This window comes from Mandrillus leucophaeus, unplaced genomic scaffold (genome assembly GCF_000951045.1).
Source record: "Mandrillus leucophaeus isolate KB7577 unplaced genomic scaffold, Mleu.le_1.0 Scaffold278, whole genome shotgun sequence".
NCBI classification, from domain to species: Eukaryota; Metazoa; Chordata; class Mammalia; order Primates; family Cercopithecidae; genus Mandrillus; species Mandrillus leucophaeus.
The window spans coordinates 2,544,064-2,553,530 of record NW_012102898.1 but is presented as its reverse complement, the minus strand read 5'-3'; the positions used below and the strand labels follow the sequence as shown (position 1 = coordinate 2,553,530).

At 33.9% G+C, this 9,467-nt stretch overlaps 1 protein-coding gene across 3 annotated transcripts in view; it reads left to right on the top strand.

Annotated features, from left to right (window-relative positions):
• The window catches only part of CDH18 (cadherin 18, type 2), a 1,248,329-nt gene that overhangs the window by 712,419 nt on the left and 526,443 nt on the right, over window positions 1–9,467 (top strand). The window lies entirely within an intron of this gene.

Below are 9,467 nucleotides of genomic sequence, written 5' to 3'. Positions count from 1 at the left end.
TTTTTGTATTTTAGTAGAGACAGAGTTTCACCATATTGCCCAGGCTGATTGTGAACTCCTGAGCTCAGGCAATCCGCCTGACTCAGCCTCCCAAAGTTCTCAGATTACACGTGTGAGCCACCACTCTCGACCTGTATTTTCAAAAGAGTCAAGTTTGTTATTTTTTTCTATTATGGATCATGCCTATGTATATCCTGAAGATTTTATTCAATGTCTTTTTTCCTATAAAAGTATGATTTTATAATTACATTTGAGCCTTTGATTTTTTATGGGTTAATTTTCATATGAGGTGTGAACCTTATACTAGATCATTTCCAGTGTGTATGCTTTTAATTTTTTTTCTTACCTTATTTCCCTAGCTAGACTGTCTAGTGTTATGTTGAATAAAACTTGTAAGAGAAAACATCCTTGCAATTTTCCTGATCTTAGGATAAAAGAGGAACTTAGTCTTATTAAATACAATGTGAGCTGTAGGGTTTTTGTGTATATGCTTTATGTAGTACAGGAAGTATCTTCTAATTCTAAATTCCTGCAAGTTTATATAATAAATGTTTTGGGATTTTGTTGAATGCTTTTTCTGTATCACTGATATGATTGTAAAGAAATTTTTTCTATATTCTGTTGATATGGTGGATTACATGGTTTCATTTTTGAATATTTAACCAGCCTGCATATCTTGAATAAAGCCCACTTGACCGATGTAATTTTTATACATTGCTGAATTAATTGTATAATATTTTGTTAAGAATTTTTGCTCTTAAGTTTATGAGACAGATCACTTTGCTATTTTCTTGCTTTGTACTATCCTTTTCTGGTTTTGGTATCAAGGCAACACTGGCCTTATAAAATATGTTGAGAAATGTTCCTTCCCCTTCTATTTCCTGAAAGATTGCATAAAATTTGTGTTAACTTTTCTTTAAGTGTTTGGTAATTTTCTTAAAGCCATCTAGGCTTGGGAGCAGGTTAGATATTCAGGTGATATATTCCATCTTGGTTAAGTTTCTTTATCCTCCCCATATTTAAGGCATAATCTTCTCAAATATTTCCTTTGGATTCATTTAGCATCACATCAGATGGTGTTCATTTTAATTAAACAACAAAATAGGATCTAAAAAACTCGTAAGGAGTAACACAGTCTATTGCATAGATCTCTGTTTTTATGCATCTCATTGTTTTTCCTTTCCTCTATTAACATATTCTTTTTATTTAGAGAGCTTCCTTTAGCTATGATTTAATGGTAGATCTACTGAGAATAAATTATCTTAGTTTACTTGCTCTGGGAATGTTTTTATTTCCCCTTGCTTCTGGAAGGATGTTTTCATTGAATATTGAATTCACTGTTGACAGTTCTTTTATTTAATCACCTGAAATATATTATGCTACTTCCTTCAGGCCTCAGTGGCTTTAGATTAGGTATCTGCTGTCATTTAAATAAGTATTCTTTTTAGGTAAGACACCCTTTTTCTCTTTGCTTTTATGACTTCTTTCCATGTTCTTACCTTGTACTTTTTAAACTCTAATTTGCCTTGGTGTGGGTATCTTTTGGTTTTATCCTGTGTGAGCATCTTTCCCTTTCTTGGTGTATTACGTATTCGACAGATGTGCAGTAAATTATTTCTTTGAGTCATTTTTCAGTTTCATATTCTTTCTCCTTGTTTTTTTTTTTTTTTTTTTAACTTCAGTGGCATGAATATTATTAGATCTTTTTGTGTTGTCCCAAAAAATCACAATGATTTTTGATTCTGTTACTTTTTTAGTCTTTTTTTTTTTTCTGTGTTGACCAAATTTTTTTGACTGCTTATAAATTTCACTGATTCTATCCGATATCATTTCCACTTCACTACTCAGGTCATCCAGCATGGTTTGTCATAGTTGTTACTGTGTTTTTCAGTTCTGTAATTTCCATTTGTTTCTTTTCCAAAAACTGTTATTTTTCTGAGATTTTCTATCTCTTCTTTTATTTCTGAGAATTTATAATGGACTGATGAAACATTTTCATTATGGCTGTTTTAAGATCGTTGTCAAATAATACTAAAATATGATTCATCTCAGCATTGATGTTAGTTGATTGTCTTTCTCATCAGATTGTGAATGTCTCCGTCCCTGGTATGATGAGAGGTTTTGGACTAAATCATGGACTTCTAGATATTATATTAGCAGACTTTTGATCTTAATTAAGTCATTGATTTCAGCATTCGGTTGCCCTTCTTCGGCTCAGTGTGTAGGTTCTAGCCCTCTTTTGTGTTTTAGAATTTCAATGTAGTTTTCAGATCCCTTGCACTGTTTGCCTGTCTGCTTCATTTTCCTAGCACTGCTGCATCCCCAGCTTGATCCCTGCTTGTGTTGCCTCTAGGTTTCCTCAGTGGTTTCCTGAGCTACATCCTGGAGGTGGAAGGGGGCATGTGGGGAAAAGCTGCTGGACTTGCTCAGTCTCTTTCACTGGTAGAGGACTGGCAGACATTGGGCCTGGATATCCATATACCTCTAGATGGAGGGCTTGGAGACACCAGGCTTTACCACTGTGGGATAATCAGCCCTACCACCACCCTGAATGTGCAGCGGAGATAGGGGGATCCACGCTTAGTGTCTATTGGGCCACGCCATTCTTTGTCATTTGGCCAGAGAGGCAGGCTGTTTTTATTTTGGTGCTGACAATTTGAGGTTTTAGGCCTCTCTAGTGCCCAATTCAGTTAATGGTAAATGAACAGAAAACCCAGACAAGCCACTGCAATACCATTCTTTGAATCTTGAAATCTCAAGAGCCTGGTACTCTTTGTCTTTCCAGCTTTCGGAGTCCTTTTATGGACTCCGAAATAGACATTGTATCATTCTGAGTAGTTAGTTAAAGTTAGAGGGAGGAACCAAAAAAAATGAATCTGTACCATCTCATCTGGGCATGTGTAATACATATTGAGTCAATGGACATAGTATGTATGTTTCCATATCAATAAACATACCAGCTTAATATACTGATATTAATAAGACAGGTAGATCATTTTCAACGATGGTGTTGAGCACAATAGGCAGAGGACAGAAAGAACTACAAAAACAGAAACTACCATCGTAAAGTACAATGCATTTCTCCAGACATGTGCAATATTGAAGGGAGTTGAAGATTTATATCTCTGTCTTCTCGGCTAGTCACAGTAAACATTCCCCACTTAAATCAAAAACTTAGTATTAGGAATGGTGAATCTAGTACATTTAATAAATTACATATACCCTTTAGACACTTAGGGTTTTCTGAGTTTTATGTTTTGCCAATTAAGTACATGGTTTTTTGTTCCTCTCAATGCTAAATTAAGTGGAATAGGTAGATTTTAGTTGTTTCCTATTTCTGGTAAAATGTAATAATATTAAATTATATAAGACAGTTAAACTTCAGATAAAAACAAAACAAAATTGATAGCAAATGTTTTAGCGGAAATTCCATTACTAAACCGGAGGAGTAGTGGGAAACGAACAATCATCTGGAGATTAGAAGAAATATATTGGGAGAGGAAAAGGGGAAGATGTCAAGTAGGTACTTTCATCCTGACCTCTTCAATTCACCTAACTCTTTAAATTAAAAGTGAATAACATTTTGTTTCGTATTATTGGTCGACTTAGTTAACCTGGTTTTTATTTTCCTGGTATTTGGTATATTTGAAGTCAGAATGAATACACGTAACTACTGGTTTTTGGTAACACAAAATAGCTATTAGAAAAAAAAACTGCTTGTATTTCATTGCTTATAGAATTTATTTGTTATCAATTATCAAATAATAAGATCTCCCCAAATAACACAGCATTGGGTATTTTTCTTTAAGGGGAGTTTTAGATACTTATTTTGCTAGCTTTTTCATATTAAGAGTTAATTACAAGTAGAACATTATAATACTCTAAAGGGTCAGGTGTCAGGATATTCGAGTGTTTTTTAAATTATTCATTGAGTGGAATACTTAGGTCCCAATTCTCTCTAAAAGACTCATAGGATATTATACAGTTTTTATATGTTGGTATGAAAAAAGGTTAACTTGTTTGTTTTTATTTTCTCTAAATGAGATCTTAAAATTTATGGCAGATGATGGATCAGAGGACTGTTATTCAAATATGACATTTAAATCACATCTCAGTCTAGAGCTTGCAGTGGCTTTCATATCTTGACAAGATTGGTTATTTACAATCAGAGCTCTATCTCGGGATTCATATGTTTGGATTCCTTCTATATCTCCTTGAAATATTACATTTAGCTTCATGTTTCCTCCCAATTCACTTTGAGAACTGAATTACTTAGATTGATATGGTGTAGTGGAATAAAAATGGCATTTAGATTCAAGAGACCACATTTGAATTCTAACTTCACCACATAGCAACTGTATATGCTTGTCAAATCTTTTAACTTCTCTGATTCTTACGTTTCTTACCAACCCCCTGCCCCAACAACAACAACAAAAGATGATTACAATCGTTTTCCCTCTGGGTACCTCACAGTCTTGTCAGAAGGATGAATATGGGATGATACGATGTAAACACACTTTGGAAATTATTATATTATGATTACTGTTTCTAAAACTGTCTCTTTACAAGTAACTTGCAGCTAGATAGAACTAAGCTCAAAGAGGCATCATGCTGTCGTGAGGCATGAGGGTCACCTGGCAGAGAGTATATCAGAAGACAGCCTCAGTCCCCGACATGGGTCATCCAGTCCCATCTCCAAGGCCTGGGTTTGCTATGTCCCAGCAATTAAGCCCTAACAGTGACAAGAAATACAGACCAGCTACTTCCTCGACTGCTGCTGAGAGTCGGGGCATTTCTTGACAGGAGCTCTGTATCTGAGGTTTGCCTCAAACTTCTACCTTGACCTCTATTTTCTGCTCACACTTTGCTCCATCTTTTGAACTGATGTCAAACCAAAGCCTCATTCTTTAATCTGTCTCCAGAAAGCCTTAAAGGAGACAGGTCAAAAGTATATAAGAAGGGTGACATCTGTCAGCTTGTGGAATTCATCTGGAAGGACTCAACCTGTGGGTTTACTTGTTTCAGGGAAACATGAGTAAAAATGGCAGATTGAAAACCAGAAGTCAAGGATCAAAGTTACCCTCCAGGGATTTGTAGAATGGACATACTTTCCTTGGTAAGTTTGAATATTTTATAGAAATACAGCTCCCCTGCTACAAAGCCAAAGGATATTTATTTGTATGTAATTTGAGAGTCAAAGAGACACTTCTAAATGGTAGCATTCTTCATTCAGCTGTCAACAATTCAGCGGCTGAAGTAAATTGTACTTATTGGCAAGGGCCAAGCTTTAAGCAGTTTGATAGTAATTTAACATATTCCAGGAAAGAATGATAATCCATTGACGGAAAATCATATGTTCCCCCATGCAGGGAATATAGCTTCACTAAAATTCTTCTTCCAAAAGGGTGTCTGTATTCTCCTGATATTTCAGTACTGGTTGGGAATGGGACATCTTCCCCTGTCAGGGATCTACTTCATATTCTTGATCCCTGGTTTAATATACTTCTTGACGCTGAACGATTATTTATCTGCTCTTTATGTCTTATTTTGCACTTGAAATCTGCTTTCCTAATTATGTCTTCTTTGTGACCTGGACCTAAACATATCTACCATGTCTAGGCTCATATGAAGCTCCAGAAGGTCAACTTGAAGGGAGACAGGTGTGTGCAAGGAAATAAACATGATTGAGAAGCTGGAACATTCACTTTAGTCTCAGTTTCTCAACTAGCTTCATTTATGATCTTAGACAAATACGTCTCTCAATGAATCACCATTTTTTATCCCTTAGGAGTTAGGCAGGGTAGATGAGGAATTTTTTTTTTTTTTTTGAGAGGCAGGATTTTGCTCTGTCACCCAGGATGGTGTGCAGTGACACAATCACGGCACATTGCAGCCTTCATCTCCTGGTTTTAAGTGATCCTCCTGCCTCAGCCTTCCAAGTAGCTGAGACTACAGGTACGTGCCACTATGCCCAGTTAACTTTTTTTTTTTCTCTTTTTTGTATAGATGGGATCTCACTATGTTGCCTAGGTTGTTCTCAAACTCCTAGGCTCAAGTGATCTGCCCATCTTGGGCTCCCAAAGTTCTAGGATTATGGATGTGAGCCATTGCACCTGGCCCAAGGAAGTTCTTAAAACATAATTAGCAAACAGTAGGAGTACATGTTCACATCATTGGCAGTAAAGTTGGACTACTTGTATTCAGTCCTGTCTCAACCAAACACTTGCTGTATGCGCTTTAACAAATTAGTTATCTTACTCCATTTGTGCTGTTATGACAGAATATCATGAACTGAGTGTCTTACAAACTACAGAAATTCATTTCTCACAGTTTTACGGGCTGAGGAGTTTAAGGTCATGATGTCCGCAGATTCCGTGTCTAGTGAACACCCTCTTCCTGGATTATAGACTTCTCACACTTTCCTGACATGGTGCAAGGAACAAGGGAGCTTTCTGGAGTCTCTTTATAAGAGCACTAATCCTATTCATGAGGACTCCATCCTCATGCCTAATCACCTCCCAGAGATCCCACCTCCAAATACTATCATATTGGGGATTAGGTTTCAGCATAGAATAGTGGAGAAACACAAACATTTAGTTTAAAGACTTTACTCTCTCTAAACCTTTCTTTCACCCTCTCCCTTTACAATGGGGACACTATTTTTTAAATAATAGATTGGAGCTTTTATTAGGCATTGAAAATATAGAACTAAACAAGGAAAATGTTGTTCCATTCTGTATCTTGAATTCTGCTTGGGGAAAAATAAGCAAACAATACAAAATAATTGGAGACTTTTTGTTGCTGTTGTTGTTGGTGGTGTTAAGTGCTATGAAGAAAATAAACTAGTACTTGGAGAAAAAATACTAGAGGAAGGGCCCCATCTTAATCAGGGTGGTTAGAGGCCCCTTCTCTGAGGAGATGCCATTGACAAGAACCATGAAAACTGAGAAGGAACTAGGAAAAAATATTCTTTAGATCCGCATAGGCCAGTAAGTGAAAATTTCAACAAAGGTCTTCTTGGTCAGTGGTAGGTACCAAAAAAAAAATTGCATGAATAAGACACAAATGATGATTTATGCAGGAAATGACTTATCCAGAGCTACATAAGCCAAATAATAAATTTGAATTTTCTTCCTAAGTGTAGGTCTCTTTGATACACATTGATATGGAGAATATCAGTGTATCAAATATATGGAGAATAGGCTGGAGGCAATATCTGAAAATTGAAGATCAGTTAAGAGAACAGTGCAATGGCTTAGAACGAGAAGCTTCCACTTTAAACTAGGAAGATTGCAGAGGAGATAGAGTCATATGTAAACTATATTTTTACAATATTTAGACCTGTTGGCTTGGTGGAAAATATATATTATTATTACTATAAATACTATAAATATTTACTTTATCTTTAATATTACTCACTAATCATATGAATAGTAGATTTTATCTTCAAAAAGTTAAATATGCTAAGCCTCTGTCATGAGGCTTTCTTTTTTCAGGCATAAAAATCAAGTTAAAAGAAAAGTACTAGTCTCTATATACGTAAGTAAGAAAAAAGTGCCAGGTTGATCCATGAAGATGCAAATGTTGAAAACATTCAGCATTTCTTGCACAATCACTAAAAACTTGTTAAAATAGGAACTATATGTTTTTGCTTAAGTCACATAAAAGAAGAAAGAATTCCCAAATTTCAGAAGACTATTGATTCTTATTTATTACTTCATAAAAATATAAGGCATTTAAATTGAGTAAAGTCTCCTTTAAATTGGTGAGTCTTTTCAGTCCAAAAACTGATGCAAATTTTATGGTATTATGAACTGTTATTGAGTCCTCAATTTAACAAATTGAAATGATCACCAGTATACATCATTCCATACCATAAGATGAAAGCTTTACTTTACATTATATAAATTTCGTTCTGTCTCAAGAATGGAAAGAAAATATCTTGTCTAATTACACTTTAAAAGACAAAATATTTTCCAGCAGTATGCTTTAATTCATAATTAGTGAACACAGAGTTACAAATATAATTAAGACAGAAAATTGTATCAAAAAGTGTCTGCACTTTCAGTCTACTTAGGTACAATAAAAAATTAGACACTTTTTAATCAGTGATGCAGTGGTAAAATCAACTTTAAAGCTAAATAAGCCTGGATTATAATTTCAAAAAATAAACATTTTTAGAAATTAAGTAAGTATATAATAAAGATCTAGACTGCCTTTATTAGTTGCTTGTAACATTAAGAAATGAATTTTTTTAATTGAATTTCACAAAGACAAGAATCACTTTTAAAATTATGGAACTAACCTTGAAAATATATATTTGCCATAGACTACTGCTAGATTTAAAGTATGAAAGAAAAAGGAAAAGCATGATTATTAAACTGTTTTTGAAGAATTCATTTCAAATAAAATTTACTGACAAAGTGTTTTGATCCTCATCGATAAAAAAAAAAGATTTTTCAATTATGAAAGGACAGTTAAATAACCTATTATATCTGAAAGTATTAGTTATATCCTCTAAATGTCAATTACCTTTCTTGGTGTGTAAATTCAATTTTTAATGTAATTAAATACATTTGGAGCATCTCTTTGTTTATAAACTTCTTAGAAGTTTAAATTAGGATTAAACAAAATATGGTCCAAATGTATTTAAGTACATTACAAATTGAATTTATATTAAATATATTTGGAGCATTTCTTTGTTTATAAGCTTACTTTAAAGTTTAAATTAGAATTAAAGAAATACTCCAAATGTATTTAAGTACATTAAGAATTAAATTTGTATTTTATAACTACTGAACTACTAGTGATATTTTAAGTGAGAATATGTCTGTATATAGAGTACCTTTATAACTTCAAAAGGCATGTAATAAGCAAGCATGTTTATTTTTTCTACATTTTTTGGTCAATGTCATCTAAAAATATCAAGATAAATACTTTATGTCCTGATAATTATTTCAGGAGAAAGCATGAAGTAGAAAGTCAAAGTTAGTCATGATATTGAATTCATGAAATTTCTGATGACATATGTGATTTATTTTGATAATATTTACTTAATTATTCTAGCTATAAAATGAGATTATAAATGCAGGTACCTTATTGGGATATGGAGTACATTTTATGAGAAGGTGTCTAACTGCTGAAAGTTGCCATTGCTAAATGCTCAATCTAGGATATTGAATGTCATAATAATAATTAAAAAATTAAAATAAATAAACTTGTTGTTTCAGTCAGGAAGTCTGAAGTCTAAAGGATATAAGCAAAAGTTAACCATGACAATAGAGTGAGTTTTCCATAACCCAGTATCATTGAGTCCCTCATCCCTAAAATTTCTCTTTTTCTTTTTCCATGATCGTGGAAGGTTTCATAAGTTTCCATGAAACATGGTCATTACATTTCAATGACTCCACTGCTTCACAGTATACAACCTCTAAATCTCTAAATTCAGTTATTTTTAAACACTAACT